This window comes from Rhinoderma darwinii, chromosome 3 (genome assembly GCF_050947455.1).
Source record: "Rhinoderma darwinii isolate aRhiDar2 chromosome 3, aRhiDar2.hap1, whole genome shotgun sequence".
Taxonomy (NCBI): Eukaryota; Metazoa; Chordata; class Amphibia; order Anura; family Rhinodermatidae; genus Rhinoderma; species Rhinoderma darwinii.
This window is the reverse complement of record NC_134689.1, coordinates 392184289-392201528: the sequence shown is the minus strand read 5'-3', so window position 1 is coordinate 392201528 and position 17240 is coordinate 392184289. Positions and strand designations below refer to the sequence as shown.

The 17240-nt window shown below is 42.1% G+C and overlaps 1 long non-coding RNA gene and 1 other non-coding gene across 2 annotated transcripts; one reads left to right on the top strand and one right to left on the bottom strand.

Annotated features, from left to right (window-relative positions):
* Positions 1–1278: 1278 nt before the first annotated feature.
* On the bottom strand, positions 1279–1351 carry TRNAV-CAC (transfer RNA valine (anticodon CAC)). The gene has a single exon. It is a non-coding gene; the product is annotated as a tRNA-Val (tRNA).
* A 2695-nt stretch (positions 1352–4046) lies between these two features.
* Positions 4047–15045, top strand: LOC142748354 (uncharacterized). The gene is made up of 3 exons (XR_012882241.1): positions 4047–4122; positions 5416–5552; positions 14270–15045. It is a non-coding gene; the product is annotated as an uncharacterized LOC142748354 (long non-coding RNA).
* Positions 15046–17240: the final 2195 nt, after the last annotated feature.

Genomic DNA, 17240 nt, shown 5'->3' with positions numbered 1-17240 from the left:
CAGATTCCATATAAAATTCTCTCATTGCTCCTCGGCAGCAGTCTACAAACTGTTATTATTTTTTTATATTTTTTTAGTTACATTTTATTAGGTTGTAAATAAGGAAACCGCTGAGCAGAATGAAGGACGGCACACCCCCGTTCTTGACATTGTTGGGGTTTCTCTCATCACTTTGTTACAGGTTGCGTTGATAGGATAGAGTAGTAGTCGTGCTCTCTAACCATTTCACAACAGTACCGGATCTTATTTGACCTTCATTAGCTCTACCCTGGATACAGGTAGGAAAGTACTCCTTGTGGTCTGGCCATATCTACCCTTGGACGTACTTATCAGGTTGTATAGGAGTTACGGAAACTTGCTCTGCTGCTTCCGTAACTTCCATTGAACAGAATAGAGACGCCAAATGGGTGGCACCCTCTCCATTAGTCCCCACCTGGAATCGGCTGCCTTCAGCCACCGCAGCAGGTGAAACGGGGTTGAGTGACCCCCCCCCTTTCTAGATATAGGTGCGGGTCCTAGACTGAAACCCGCATCTATCAGATATTTTATTTGAAATTAATAAAAAAAGTTTATACTTACAGCAGTAGTCATGGTGACGCATCCCTCTCTTCTGAATGCAGTCTGGCCTCCTGGGATAACGCTTCATCCCATGTGGCTTCTGCAGCCAATCAAAGGCTGCAGTGGTCACATGGACTACAGCGTCATCCCGGGAGGCTGGGCTATGCACAGAAGAGAAAGACGCATCGCCATGGGTAAGTGTAAGCGTCTGCTTTACGATTTGGTGCATTTTTTTGGGCCGGAATTCCCTGTGGCTACCAGGGCGGATACGCTGTGTACTTTTATTCAGCGAATCTGCCTAGTGTGTTTTTACCCTTAGGATATGTTCACACGCACTAATTACGGACGTAATTCGGGCGTTTTTGCCCCGAATTACGTCCGAAAATAGCGCCTCGATAGCGTTGACAAACATCTGCCCATTGAAAGCAATGGGCAGACGTTTGTCTGTTCACACGAGGCGTATATTTACGCGCCGCTGTCAAATGACGGCGCGTAAATAGACGCCCGCGTCAAAGAAGTGACCTGTCACTTCTTTGGCCGTAATTGGAGCCGTTATTCATTGACTCCAATGAATAGCTGCGCCAATTACGTCCGTAATGGACGCGGCGTTCAAGCGCCTGCACATGCCGTTACGGACACTATCGTGTGAACATACCCTTACTTTTGCTCACAGTCTTGAAACAAGATAGCCGTCAAGTAGCAGCTAAAAAAAAATAAAAGTGTTTCTGCCTGGTTTCGAACCGGGGACCTTTCGCGTGTGAGGCGAACGTGATAACCACTACACTACAGAAACTGCCTGAAGACTGAATGCCTCTATTCTCATCTCAGTTTTACTTTACCCTCAACATATAGGCCCAGAAAGCTCTGACAGGCTGAATGTATCCATAGGCCTCCATGCACCCAGCATATGCTAAAAGAGTGGCCTTTTGGTATATGCTGGGTCGGTATACGTTGTTTTATTACTGTATAGGAAAGCTGCACTTTTCTAAACGGGGTCACAGTAAGAAAATGTATACTGTGCAGTAGACGTGTTTTCAATAAAAGTCAATAAAGGACATTTGCCACTGTATGCCTATACAATATCTTATGTCGGGGAATATCCCGGTGTATACCTCTGACAGAAGAAAAAACCGCTTTGTGAGCAGAGTCTATGATTTATGTTTCCCTGAAAGATCAGTTTTAGGCCTGATTCACATAAACGTCCGTGGGACGGCCGTTGAAACAGCGGGTGTCCCACGGACCTATGTTATTCAATGTGGCCGTTCACACAGCCGTTATTTCAACGGACCATGTGAAGGGTCCGTGGGGAAATAGGACATGTCCTATCTTTTCACACACCCCTCCATAGACTCTCAACTGTGGGGGATGCATGACATCGCGTCCCGCAGCGCTGAGCACGGATGCACCTCCGACGTGAAAAACTGCAGTTTTTCACGTCCGAGATGCGCATCGCTCGTGTGAATCAGGCCTTATAACTTGGTCCTTAATGAACTGACCGTTTTTAATCGATTTTGCAAGCCAGCTGGTTTATTGCTCTTAACATTTTTATTTGTTGGACTATTAAATTCATTCTTGCACCATTTTTTTTATGTTATTTTTTTAAAATCACGTCTCTTTTTTGTACTTTTTTTTTTTTTTATAGTATTTTTCATTCTTTTGTTTTAATAATGTAAAATGTAAAAAACAAGTAAGATAAAAAAAAAATGTAATATATGGTTCCTTATTTTTAAAATGTACAAATGTAAAAAATGAAGCGTTAGAATGAGTTCCCTATTTTGTTTCGGCCATTTTGATGTATAATATGTATGAACGGGGCGGCTATGGCGACGGTGTGTATAGTTTTGTTTTATTTGTATTTTATGATTTATGACAAAAAGGGGGGCTGATAGTTTTTATAGTGGCAGCTCTGGGACAAATGAAGACCATAAGTGCTGTTCTGCAATAATGCCTGTTACCAAACCTCTCTTTGGTATGCCCGAACAGATACCTAACATATGTGTCCTTAGAATACGATAAAAAGTAAAATAATGATAATAATAAACAAAAAAAAAAACCAATGATTAAAAGTACCTAAGTGGGTTACTAAAAAGGTTAAACACACTAAGACTGGGTGCGCACCTGCGTTGCTCTTCACGTTGCTCTTCACGTTGCTCTTCACGTTGCTCTTCACGTTGCTCTTCACGTTGCTCTTCACGTTGCTCTTCACGGGCAAAGGAACAGAAAAATCAGAAGTGCCGGTTCCGTTGCACGATCGGTTCCGTTGCACAATGGACAGCAGCAGCAGCGGCGGCCATCAGAATGCTTTGAGTTTTATGGGACCTACTCAGATGTCCCCCCCCCCCCCCCCCCCCCCCCTCTGCTAAACCCTTAGCTAGGCCGCTGAGGTACGGACGGTTTGGGTCATGTGCATCAGCAGCCATAGTCGGATCTCAGCGATGCACAGCAGCAGGATACCTTGAGCCTGCCCCATCCCCCGCCCGCACAATTATCATTATTTTCGATGTTGCAGGGACTTATTTTTCTAATGGACCGAACTACGAATGATGTTGACATACGTCATATGAAATCGGGCGAAGTACTGTAGTGTGGAGTCCCAAACAAGAGTCTCGGCCAGAAGTGGGTCCTGGCCGCAGAAAGTTTGGGAACCACTGCTCTAAAGGAACCAGAATTATATGGCAACTTTTTTCAAGACAAACTAAATATCTACAAAAAAAGTTAGGGTATGTTCACACAGAGTATTTACAGCTGTTTTTTGGGCTGTAAACGTCCCAAAAAACGGCTGAAAATCGGAAGCAGAACGCCTCCAAACATCTGCCCATTGATTTCAATGGTAAAAACAGCGATCTGTTCCTACAGGGTGTTTTTTACGCGGCCGTTTTGAAAAAGAAGTGCATGTCACTTCTTCAGCTATTTTTGGAGCAGTTTTTCATAAACTCTATAGAAAAACGCCCGTTAAAAACGCGAGTTTGATTGAAAAACGGCTGAGAATCAGGAGCTGTTTTCCCTTGAGATGTTTTTCGCCCTCATTTTAATGTGACTGTTAGGGGGTTATATATATTTTAATAAATATTTTGAACCCACAACCACAGCACTTCAAGGTGATGCTCTAACAAGTAAACAACCACACCAACCAATCAGAGGCCTTGCTCATCAATAAATGCTAATGAGCTGGTGTCAAAAGGGGCACAAGCAACTTCTTTCCAATAAAATACTCCTAAATATTCCATTCTAGTCCACACTCCTTTTAGTACATTTGGTGCAGATCTCGCCAACTACCCCCCTCCCCTTTGACCGGTGTAAAATACGCCATTAGTAGTAAATGTGGGCCATTGACTTCATTATTCTATATTACATGTAACCTGGATATTGTTGGGGCCTACCAACAAAATGGTGGCCTGAAGATGACATCAGTAACATTCTAACATGTCATCCTGTGATGTCATGTGCTGCCCTGTATCTGAATAAACATTATGACATCACAAGATTCCATTATAATAATACTGTCCAGAATAAGCCGGAGCTCACTGTTCAGTTCAGAAGATGAAGACCAAGGGCAGAATAAAGGTAAGACCCTATGCACAGGAACGTGTTTTTGTGGCCGCAAATCTGCAGATGAATTGCGGTTCCATTCATTTCTATGGGCCCATGCACAGGGACTGTGTTTCTACGGTCCGTTCATTGCCGGGAGCCTGAATGAAATGAATGCACACGGCCATGTACACAGCCCGTGACTTGCGGGTGACACTCCGTGGCTGTCCGAGCTGCAAATCACGGTCGTGCACACCACTACGGTCGTGTGCATGAGGCCTAACTCTATCATCTAAAGTCATGGGGGGAGGGATTTATTAAGAATGGTGTTCCATGCACCAGGTTTAGACTGAACTACGTCAGTATAAAAAGCGCCAAATTTATTAAGAGGGAAATGATAGACACCACAATGGAACCCAATGGACCCCATTACAAGTCACGCCAGGTGCAATTGCAGATGTGAACAGAGCCTTATTTATCACTTTCCTCTTTTTCATTACTTGCAGCATGACACAGTAGTATAGAAGATATATGTATAATATAGTCGGGGGGCATTGCTGCCACACAGTGCCCACCAAGGGCTTTATAGGGGTTTATTACATATTAACAACATTCAGTCCTTTAGTCTAATAGTGAATTATTTCCCTCATTGAATAACGGGCCGTATGTTATTAATATGTAATAATACCACAGTCATACATTATAGAATCTGTATGATCAGCACATAGATACATTATATAATATATTATACAGTGTGTATGACAAATAGCGCAGACAAACAGTGCTGTTACCCATAGCAACCAATAGGAATCCAGCATTGTTGTTGGTTGCTATGGGCAACGCACACTTTTTGTTGGCACTCATTTACAGGGAGATTCCCCAGAAGTAGTGCAATAGAAAAGTGGACAAGTTACCTGCAGAAACCAATCAGAACGCTGCTTTCAATTTCCAAGAGGCTGCCAGAAAATAAAAGCTAATTAGTTGCCATGGCGCCCCAATGCTTTTCTCTTGCACTTCCCATGACCTATAAAGAGACACTCCTGTATGTTACAGCAGTAAATATGTATATTTTATCATCATCATCATCATTATCATTAATATGATTATTATTATTATAACATACTGGGCCTATGGCTGGCAAAAAGGGGTGGAGTTAACCACAGCAACCAATCAGAGTACAGCTTTCATGTCCTACACTTCACTAAAAACATGAAATCTGATTGGTTGCTACAGGCACCGCAGCCATTTTGTTTCCCACAATTCTACTGGGCCCCTGTGTGACATCACAATGCAACTGGGGATGATTTTTATGGTCTGTTTTGTTTACAGGTCGGCTCCGATCATCATATTTTGATATCTGCAGAGGAATCAAGACAGAATATATTAAGCTCAGCTTCCCTGAATGTCCATTATACGCAGCCGCTGGCGTAGAAGAAGAGCTCACACTTTTTTTTAATCAACTTTAGGTAAAATAACACTTTAACACCCCACATACAAAATAGATTAAACTGCCAGACTATCCTCTTAATACAGACCTCAGGCCAGACTATCCCATTAATACAGATTCCAAAACAAATGACCCCTAACTACAGACCCCCATACCAGACTATCCTCTTAATATAAAGCCCAGAGAACACTCTCCCTAAATAAAGACCCCAAACTAGACTCCCCTTAAATAAAAATGCCAGACAAGACTATCCTCCTAATACAAACTTCAGACAAGACTATCCATAAATACAGACCCCAGACAATACTCCTAAATACAGACCTCGGATCAGACAATCCATCTAATACAAACTTCAGACCAGACTATTCCTAGGCCTGACTACTTTTTAGGCCTCGTTCACATCTGCGTTGGGGTCCCATTCCGTCGGAGCTTTCCATCAGAGCGGGACCCAGAACAGACACAAACTGACACAGACGGAAACCAGAGGTTTCCGTTTCCATCACCATTGATTTCAATGGTGACGGATCCGGTGCCAATGCCTTCCATTCGTCTCTGTTGTGCACCGGACCCGTCGTTTTGCCGGAAGCAATACGCTATTGCCTCCGAAAAAACGATGGGTCGGGTGCACAACAGAGACAAACGGAAGCCATGGGCACCGGATCTATCTGACGGAAAGCTCAGAAGAAACGTCAGAACGGGACCTTAAAGGGGTTTTCCACCTTCTGACAACTGATGACCTATTCACCGGATCAGTACATGATCTGTGGGGGTCCGACACCCGGACCCCGCACAGATCAGCTGGTCCGGTGCCTCCGTGCACTAGATGTACATGCTGGAAGCAGTTAGCTCCGGCCACTGAATACCGCCCAACCCGCAGCACTGCAGCTCTGCTCCTATTCAAGTGAATAGGAGCAGACCTGCAGTTCTGCAGCACGGCCGCTATGCTATGTACGGGGCCAACTGCTTCCGGCTCCGTACATAGCATTATGTGCCATAACATCCGGTGCCTGCAGGTCACCGGAGCAGCTGATCGGTCCGGGTGTCAGATCCGCACCGGTGATATACTAATGACCTATCCGGTGGATAGGTCATCAGTTGTTAGAAGGCGAAAAACCCCTTTAATACAGACCTCAGACCAAACTACCCTTAATTACAGACCCAAGACCAGACTACCCTCAGAAAAACAGACCGCAGACCAGACTCTCCTTAAACAAAGGCCACTGACCAGACTCTGAAATAAAGACCCCAAATCATACTCCTCCAATTTCCGATGCGCTGGCCGAGGAATTCGTAGTTTAAAGGCCACGACATCACTGTCCATATATTGACAGTGACGTCAGGGACTTCTACAGGAGCGAAATCCCCAGTCACGGATTCCGACATCTTAAAGCTCCTAACATCACTGTCCATATATGGACAATGACATCAGGCACACTTTCAGGAGCGGAATCCACGGCCAGAGCATTGCCGATGCTCTGGATGTAAATTTTGCCATCTTAATGCTCCTCACGTCACTGTCCATATATGGACAGTGTTGTTATGGATTCCTCCTGGAGCGGAATCCCCAGCCAGAGCGTTGCTCTGGCTGGGGATACCGGTATCTTAATTCTACTGACATCACTGTCCATATATGTGACTTCATGGACTCCTTCTGGTGCGCTATGTCTGGCCAGAGCGTTTCTGACGCTTTGACAGGGGATTCTGACATCTTAAAGCTCCTGGCGTCACTGTCCATATATGGACATTAATGTCAGGGTCTCTACCAGGAGCGGAATTTACGGCCAGAGAGTTGTCACCGTTCTGGTCAGGGATTCCAGATTCTTAAAGCTTCTGACGTCACTGTGCATATATATATATATATATATATAATGTAAAGAAATCAGCAGCACAGCCAAAAAGGTTCCACTTGAGGGAAACAAGGTAGATAATAGCTAACAAGGGATGGTGCACGCAGCACAAATGTCCCAGGTCCGATGGGACAACTTGCACACAATAGATTTGAAGAAAAAGCTGCAGCACTCAGATATCCAAAAAAGTGTTGGTCTTTATTCACCAAGCAGTAAAAACGACAACGTTTCAACCCCTGTTGGGTCTTTGTCAAGCATAGTGATAGTAAATCAGTGCACTCTTTATATAACACATGTTAGATGACATCACTTCCTGAACATATTAGATATCAACAATAGTTAAATAACCCTTAAAAATGCATCATCATGGCTTCAAATATCTCCCACAACATCCAAGTGAAATACAATTATAAAACATGAATAGATCGCCAGTCTAGTACCTGTATATCAGTCAATTAAGATACATCTTATCTTGTCAGTGTCTATGGTTCTCCATTGCGCATGACAGGAAATCCTGGTAACCTCAACGTCCGGCGTCTGCCGTTACTATGGTTTCGCATCGCGATCTCATTCAAGGCCGCGCATGCGCTTTAAGACAGTTACCCAATCGGAACATCATAACCATGGAACCCATTGTTAAAATAACAACCAGACGCTAACAAAACATAGATGTGTCGCAAGAAGGGATTCTGCGTGTCTCATCAAAGGAATGGTAATCAAAGTACATTGTTTCACACCATGTTTAACAGATGTCCAAAAATAGAATCACTAATATCAGTTTCAATACAAAGTGGACAGAAACGCCTATAATACTCCTGCACCTATAATTTTTTATTTTTCGATAAGACAGGCAGAAAATTCCCAAACAGACAACAATCCCAAGGACTGATAACGCCTCTTCCCATTGGAGCTACCCCATCAATTATTCTATATCGCAATTGTGAAATATTATGTCCGAATTTAATGAAGTGTTCCGGAATCGGTAAGTCTACCGTCTTACTCCTGATAGTATACTTATGCTGGTTAATTCGTGTTCTACATTCTTGAGTGGTTTCTCCCACATACAGGAGTCCACATGGACATTGAATGATATATATGATGAAACTGGAAACACATGTAAAGAGTTGTTTAATCCCATATATTTTCCCTGTCCTTGGATGTACCATGGTGTTACCCCGCATCATACTGTTGCAATTGCAACATCCAAGGCAGGGAAAACATCCCTTCTTTTGGGGCTTAGCCCTGGTCAGCGAACCAATGTCCGCACGTACAAGGCGGTCTCCAAGATTAGGGGGTATACGAAAAGACATAATAGGAGGGCCCTGAAATTCAATATTCTTAGGGAAAATATCACTGAGAATAGGCCAATAATCCCGAAGGATTTTTTAAATTTTTCTGCTCACAGGAGGGAATGTCGAAACAAATGGAATTCTCTTAAGTATTTTCTTATTTAGATTTTTCTCAAGTAGATCACTACGTTTGCGTTTTTTAACCTCATTAGTTGCCCTTTCGATCACAGATCTAGGATAACCTCGACTGAGAAATTTGTTGCACATATTAAGTCTATCTTCCACAATATTATCATCTGAAACAATTCTTTTGACTCTAAGAAGTTGACTAAATGGGAGGGATTTTACTGTTCCCCGTGGGTGACAACTGTTGTAATGCAACAAATTATTACAGTCGGTAGGTTTCACATATAAATCGGTAACAAGACGATTGTCCTTCTTAGATACAATTGTATCCAAGAATTGTATATTGTCTCGAGAATAAATCAACGTGAATTGAAGTTCGGGAAAATGACTATTCATTTCTTCTTGAAATTTTAGTAGCTGTACTTCATTACTGTACCATATAAAGAAGATATCGTCTATGTACCTCATCCAGCCCCACACATATTGGAAGAAGCTGGATGGGTACACAAACTTATCCTTAAAAAATGCCATGAAGATGTTGGCGTACGTTGGAGCGACATTGGACCCCATAACCGTGCCTCTGCACTGGACATAAAAGGTGTCTTGATAGAGAAAATAATTGCACTGTAGTACAATCTCTAATAGTGTCCCTATGAATTCCTTTTGTTCATTATCAAGGGTCCAATGTCGCAACAATTCAGTAATCGCCAACATCCCCTTCTCATGTTCAATACTGGTATATAAGGATACCACATCAAAGGACACAAGGAAACAGTCATCACAGACCTCTATATCCTTCAATTTATTGATAAATTGGGTTGTGTCCTGGACATAAGACTTTTCATTTGTAGCTCCTTTGCATAACAACTGGTCAAGGATTGTAGCAATTGGTGTGAATAATGATCCAACACCCGAGACGATTGGTCTACCTGGTGGTTTACACATGCTTTTGTGAATCTTAGGGAGTAAATATAAAACCGGTGTCCTAGGGTGTTCAACCCGTAAATATTCATGTAATTTGACATCAATTAAATCTAGAGCATATGCATTATCAACAACGATTTTAATCTTTCTCATGATGTCAAATTTTGGGTCACAATCAAGTTTTTTTTATACACCTACACATCTCCCAATTGTCTAAGTGCTTCATCGATGTAGTCACTGGTATCCATGACCACGACCGCACCCCCTTTGTCGGCGGGCTTGATCGTAATGTCATGGGCATCAGCAAGTGCATCGAGAGCATCAATTTCTAATTTAGTTAAATTAGCCTTTTTTATGGAGCTACCCCATTAATTCCTTTAATTTATGCATCCTATCTTTTACCAGTTGAATATATGTCTCAACCACCTTATTGGTAGAAGGCGGCTGAAACGTACTAGATGTATAAAGCTCAAAACCACAAAATCTAAGTTTACTTGTGTCACAATATGCGGTCTTCCCCTCAATCTGGTCTCCTCCCGAAAAAATTGCTGTGAGTCGTATTCTCCAAAAAAAGCAATCAGGTCAAGTTCACATTACTAGCACTATTTCTATTTTTGCAGATGACACCAAGCTATGTAATATAGTTCAGACTATGGAAGATGTTCATGAATTACAGGCAGATTTAAACAAACTAAGTGTTTGGGCGTCCACTTGGCAGATGAAGTTTAATGTAGATAAATGTAAAGTTATGCATCTGGGTACCAACAACCTGCATGCATCATATGTCCTAGGGGGCGCTACACTGGCGGATTCACTTGTTGAGAAGGATCTGGGTGTACTTGTAAATCATAAACTCAATAACAGCATGCAGTGTCAATCAGCTGCTTCAAAGGCCAGCAGGATATTGTCGTGTATTAAAAGAGGCATGGACTCACGGGACAGGGATGTAATAATGCCACTTTACAAAGCATTAGTGAGGCCTCATCTAGAATATGCAGTTCAGTTCTGGGCTCCAGTTCATAGAAAGGATGCCCTGGAGTTGGAAAAAATACAAAGAAGAGCAACGAAGCTAATAAGGGGCATGGAGAATTTAAGTTATGAGGAAAGATTGAAAGAATTAAACCTATTTAGCCTTGAAAAAAGACGACTAAGGGGCGACATGATTAACTTATATAAATATATTAATGGCACATACAAAAAATATGGTGAAATCCTGTTCCTTGTAAAACCCCCTCAAAAAACAAGGGGGCACTCCCTCCGTCTGGAGAAAAAAAGGTTCAAGCTGCAGAGGCGACAAGGCTTCTTTACAGTAAGAACGGTGAATTTATGGAATAGTCACCGCAGGAGCTGGTCACAGCAGGGACAGTAGATGGCTTTAAAAAAGGGTTAGATAATTTCCTAGAACAAAAAAATATTAGCTCCTATGTGTAGAAATTTTTCCTTCCCTTTTCCCTTCCCTTGGTTGAACTTGATGGACATGTGTCTTTTTTCAGCCGTACTAACTATGTAACTATGTAACTATGTAACATTGGAACCAATCGAAATGCCCTTGTGGGCTGAAAGAAAGGCCTCTATTAAGTAGATCTAATTCAGAGATGGTAAGTTCTACAGAGGAGATATTCACCACTAGTCTGTCCATTTCTTTGCGGTCTTGTTGACATTCTTCCCGGTTGGTGGTAGCTTTGATCGCGTTATTCTGCCTTTTACGTTCTCTTTGGTGTTTTCTGCCACCCCTCCTGTGGCGTTGTCTTTTCTTCTTGTATTCTCTCCTAAAAAAGATGTAGATGTTGTAGGGCCCACTGATCGTGATGGTTCATCAGATTAATGTGTTTCAGAGGCCATATTCGTTGGCCCTCTACGCCTTCGTTTTTGTGTCTGTCTTTGGAGGAAAGGTCTCATTCATCTGCCACTTATATACGGTTCCTCTCTTGTAGTCCTCTAGGTGTCTGTGCCATTTCTGGTGTTTATAGGTTTCCGTATCTTTATGATAAGAGTCCAAATGTGTAGTGACTTTATCACTGAACTCCCCAAACTCCAGTTCAGACATCAATTCTCGTAACTGTGATTCTTATTCAACGATTTTCACATCGCTATTTTTAATTTCAGACTGTAGAAATTCAATATTCAGCAATATGATGTCAAGGGAGTATTTATTACTGATCTGCTCGAATTTTGCACAGAAATCTCCATTTTGTTGGAACAGATTCGGTCGTAAATGACTGCGTAATCTAGGGTTCCTCTGTGCTTTAAAATATTCTCCCAGAGTAGATAAATGTAACTCTAAGGAGATTTTTTTTGTCTCCTCTCATTCTCCCATTTCTTCCTTAGAATTTCCACAGTGGGTTTGCTCAGGAAGGCACTGTCACACATGTGTCCAGACATGATTCTAGCCACATCGTCATCAGAATAAAAAAACATGCTTGGTGAAAGGTTTTTACTTGTACCTTGATTAGGATCCATCCTCAATATGGGTGCACTCTTAAGGGCCAACGTACAATGTAAAGAAATCAGCAGCACAGCCAAAAAGGTTCCCCTTGAGGGAAACAAGGTAGATAATCCCTAACAAGGGATGGTGCACGCAGCACAAATGTCCCAGGTCTGATGGGACAACTTGCACACAATAGATTTGAAGAAAAAGCTGCAGCACTCAGATATCCAAAAAAGTGTTGGTTTTTATTCACCAAGCAGTAAAAACTACAACGTTTCAACCCCTGTTGGGTCTTTGTCAAGCATAGTGATAGTAAATCAGTGCACTCTTTATATAACACATGTTAGATGACATCACTTCCTGAACATATTAGATATCAACAATAGTTAAATAACCCTTAAAAATGCATCACCATGGCTTCAAATATCTCCCACAACATCCAAGTGAAATACAATTATAAAACATGAATAGATCGCCAGTCTAGTACCTGTATATCAGTCAATTAAGATACATCTTATCTTGTCAGTGTCTATGGTTCTCCATTGCGCATGACAGGAAATCCTGGTAACCTCAACGTCCGGCGTCTGCCGTTACTATGGTTTTGCATCACGATCTCATTCAAGACCGCGCATGCGCATGGTACATCCAAGGACATGGCCTTGCGACATTGGACCCTTGATAATGAACAAAAGGAATTCATAGTGACACTATTCGAGATTGTACTACAATGCAATTATTTTCTCTTTCAAGACACCTTTTATGTCCAGTGTAGAGGCACGGCTATGGGGTCCAATGTCGCTCCAACGTACGCCAACATCTTCATGGCATTTTTTGAGGATAAGTTTGTGTACCCATCCAGCTTCTTCCAATATGTGTGGGGCTGGATGAGGTACATAGACGATATCTTCTTTATATGGTACAGTAATGAAGTACAGCTACTAAAATTTCAAGAAGAAATTAAGAGTCATTTTCCCAAACTTCAATTCACGTTGATTTATTCTCGAGACAATATACAATTCTTGGATACAACTGTATCTAAGAAGGACAATCGTCTTGTTACCTACCGATTTATATGTGAAACCAACCGACTGTAATAATTTGTTGCATTACAACAGTTGTCACCCACGGGGAACAGTAAAATCCCTCCCATTTAGTCAACTTCTTAGAGTCAAAAGAATTGTTTCAGATGATAATATTGTGGAGGATAGACTTAATAATATGTGCAACAAATTTCTCAGTCGAGGTTATCCTAGATCTGTGATCGAAAGGGCAACTAATGCGGTTAAAAAACGCAAACGTAGTGATCTACTTGAGAAAAATCTAAATAAGAAAATACTTAAGAGAATTCCATTTGTGTCGACATTCTCTCAAGTGAGCAGAAAAATTTCAAAAATCCTTAGGGATTATTGGCCTATCCTCAGTGATACTTTCCCTAAGAATATTGAATTTCAGGACCCTCCTACTATGTCTTTTCGTATACCCCCTAATCTTGGAGACCGCCGTGCGGACATTGATTCGCTGACCAGGGCTAAGCCCCAAAAGATGGGATGTTTTCCCTGCCTTGGATGTTGCAATTGCAACAGTATGATGCGGGGTAACACCATGGTACATCCAAGGACAGGGAAAATATATGGGATTAAACAACTCTTTACATGTGTTTCCAGTTTCATCATATATATCATTCAATGTCCATGTGGACTCCTGTATGTGGGAGAAACCACTCAAGAATGTAGAACACGAATTAACCAGCATAAGTATACTATCAGGAGTAAGACGGTAGACTTACCGATTCCGGAACACTTCATTAAATTCGGACATAATATTTCACAATTGCGATTTCGAATAATTGATGGGGTAGCTCCAATGAGAAGAGGAGGTGACAGGGAAAAGAACCTTAAAAAACTTGAATTAAAATGGATTTATGAACTGGACACCCTGGAACAAAAAGGATTAAAGAGGGAGTTCAGGACAACGGGCATTTGTTAGGATTGTGTCTTTTGACATGGTTCTGGCCACATCGTCTTCGGTAATAGATATAAGATAGAGTGCCTGACCAGGAGTCATGTGATTGTAATATTATTGGATATTCCTTTTAATGGTACTTGTTTGTTTTTATTTTTAGGCCATCTACACTTTATGGGAAATCACTTTTTGAATTATCCGTGAAGAAAGCTTTGAAGAAACCTTATCAGACTTTGGGATTGCTGTCTGTTTGGGAATTTTCTGCCTGTCTTATCGAAAAAGAAAAAATTATAGGTGCAGGATTGTTATAGGCATTTCTGTCCACTTTGTATTGAAACTGATATTAGTGATTCTATTTTTGGACATCTGTTAAACATGGTGTGAAACAATGTACTTTGATTACCATTCCTTTGATGAGACACGCAGAATCCCTTCTTGCGACACATCTATGTTTTGTTAGCGTCTGGTTGTTATTTTAACAACGTGTTCCGTGGTTATGATGTTACGATTGAGTAACTGTCTTAAAGCGCATGCGCGGCCTTGAATGAGATTGCGATGCGAAACCATAGTAACGGCAGACGCCGGACGTTGAGGTTACCAGGGTTTCCTGTCATGCGCAATGGAGAACCATAGACGCTGACAAGATAAGATGTATCTTAATTGACTGATATACAGGTACTAGACTGGCGATCTATTCATGTTTTATAATTGTATTTCACTTGGATGTTGTGGGAGATATTTGAAGCCATGATGATGCATTTTTAAGGGTTATTTAACTATTGTTGATATCTAATATGTTCAGGAAGTGATGTCATTTAACATGTGTTATATAAAGAGTGCACTGATTTACTATCACTATGCTTGACAAAGACCCAACAGGGGTTGAAAAGTTGTAGTTTTTACTGCTTGGTGAATAAAGACCAACACTTTTTTGGATATCTGAGTGCTGCAGCTTTTTCTTCAAATCTATTGTGTCCATATATATAGACAGTGACGTCATGGACTCGGTCAGAAGTGGGATCTCCGTCCAAAGCATTGCCAATGCTGCAGATGGGGATTCCAGCATCTTAAAGCTCCTGACGTCACTGTCCATATCTGGACTGTAACTTCAGGGACTCCTCCAGGAGATCTATCAGGAGTGGAATCTCTGGCCAGAGCATTACCGATGGTCTGGCTTTGGAGTCCGGCATCTTAAAGCTCCTGACATCACTGTCCATATATGGGCAGTGATGTCAGGGACTCCTCCAGGAGTGGAATCCCTGGCCAGAGCGTTGCCACTGCTCTGGCCAGGGAGTCCAGCTTCTGAAAGCTTCTGTCGTTACTGTCCATACATGGACAGTGACATCAGGGGCTTTATCAAGATCAGAATTCTCGGCCAGAGCATTGCCGACGATTTGGCAGAGGAATTGGGCATCGTAAAGCTCCTGACATCACTCTTCATATATGGACAGTGACGTCAGGCACTCCTCCAGGAGCAGAATCCAAAGCCAGAGTATTGCCGCTGCTCGGGCCGGGATTCTGGCTTCTTGAAGCTCCTGACGTCACTGCTCATATGGACTCCTTTAGGAGCCGAATCTCTGGCCAGACAATTGCCGATGCTCTGGCTGGGGATTCCGGCATTTTAAACTCCTGACGTCACTGTCCATTATGGACAGTGAAATCAGGGGCTCTATCAATTCCTGGCCAGAGCATTGCCGAAGGTCTGGCCGAGGAATTCGGCATTCTAAAGCTCCTAACATCACTCTCCATATATAGACAGTGACGTCAGGGACTCCTCCAGGAGCAGAATCTCTAGCCAGAGTGTTGCCACCGCTCAGGCCGGGATTCTGGCTTCTTGAATCTCCTGATGTCAATGTTCATATATGGACAGTGACACAATGGACTCCTTTAGGAGCGGACTCTCTGGCTGTTGATTCTGGCATCTTAAAGCTCCTGACATCACTCTCCATATATGGACAGTGATGTCAAGTACTCAACCAGGAAACGAATTCCCGGCCAAAGCGTTGTCGATGCTCTGGCCGATGATTTCCACATCTTAAAGCTCCTGACATCACTGTCCATATATATATACCCTATGATCTCGTAGCGGTCAGTGACGTCAGGGGCTACTCTAGTAGGGGAATTTTGGCAGCTTAATGCTCCTGGTGTCACTGTGTATATATGGACAGTGGCTTCAACTGGCTCATCGCTTAATGTAGAGCTGTGCTTGGTGAGTTTGGGCGACCTATCCCACTCTTTGCCTATACAGTGGGATACGCTGGTGCCTTCTGTTGGAGGTATACTTCGGGACTCCTCCTAACGTATGCCTTCGATGGAAGGAAAAAACGTGATGTGAATAGGCCCTAATATAAATGTTAATTCTGTACTATAATATAATGGTGAGATATTAGTATTTATATTATGTTACTTCACTATAATATAAATTCTAAGGCCCAGATTTACTAATACTGGTTTTTCATATGCCACTCTTCTGACAGAAGAGCCCTGGAGCAAGTTGTGGGAAACTTATTAAAAGGCGTCTGCCTACAGGCGTGTTTGTGCGCTACAATCTGAAATCTATGGCAACTACAAGTTTGCATAGATTTTTATATAATTTACGACAACTTTTGGCATAAATTAAAGTAAATTTGTCCGCCTGGGATAGCCCTGCCCCCTTCTTGCTAATCAACACCCCCTTTTTTGAAAGTGGCAATACCTCACTATATTATAATCTCTAATACCTCACCATAATATAAACACTAATACCTCACTATTAATAACACGCACAGTTACACAGGACAGGACATCCACAACCACTCACAGCCCTTAGTAATGAGCAGTCAGGGTGATAGATATAGAACATACGATCCTGTAACACATCTAGTAATAGTATTAGCGGCTTTGATCCAGGGTTTATAACTGATCGCCATTTTCTGGGGTCAAGATGGAATTTTCCCCCTGTGATACTAATTGGCCAAACGTGTCCAGGGTTTTTTGCCTTCTTCTGGATCAACAGCTTTAGTTATAGGGATGTCCTTCACATTAATAATATACATATAATAAAATAAACCTTCTTACATATTTCAAGTCTCTTGTGTCCTTATTATAGTTTAGTATCTAGCGGAGCTTTCAGGGCTTTGCGGTATTGTTTT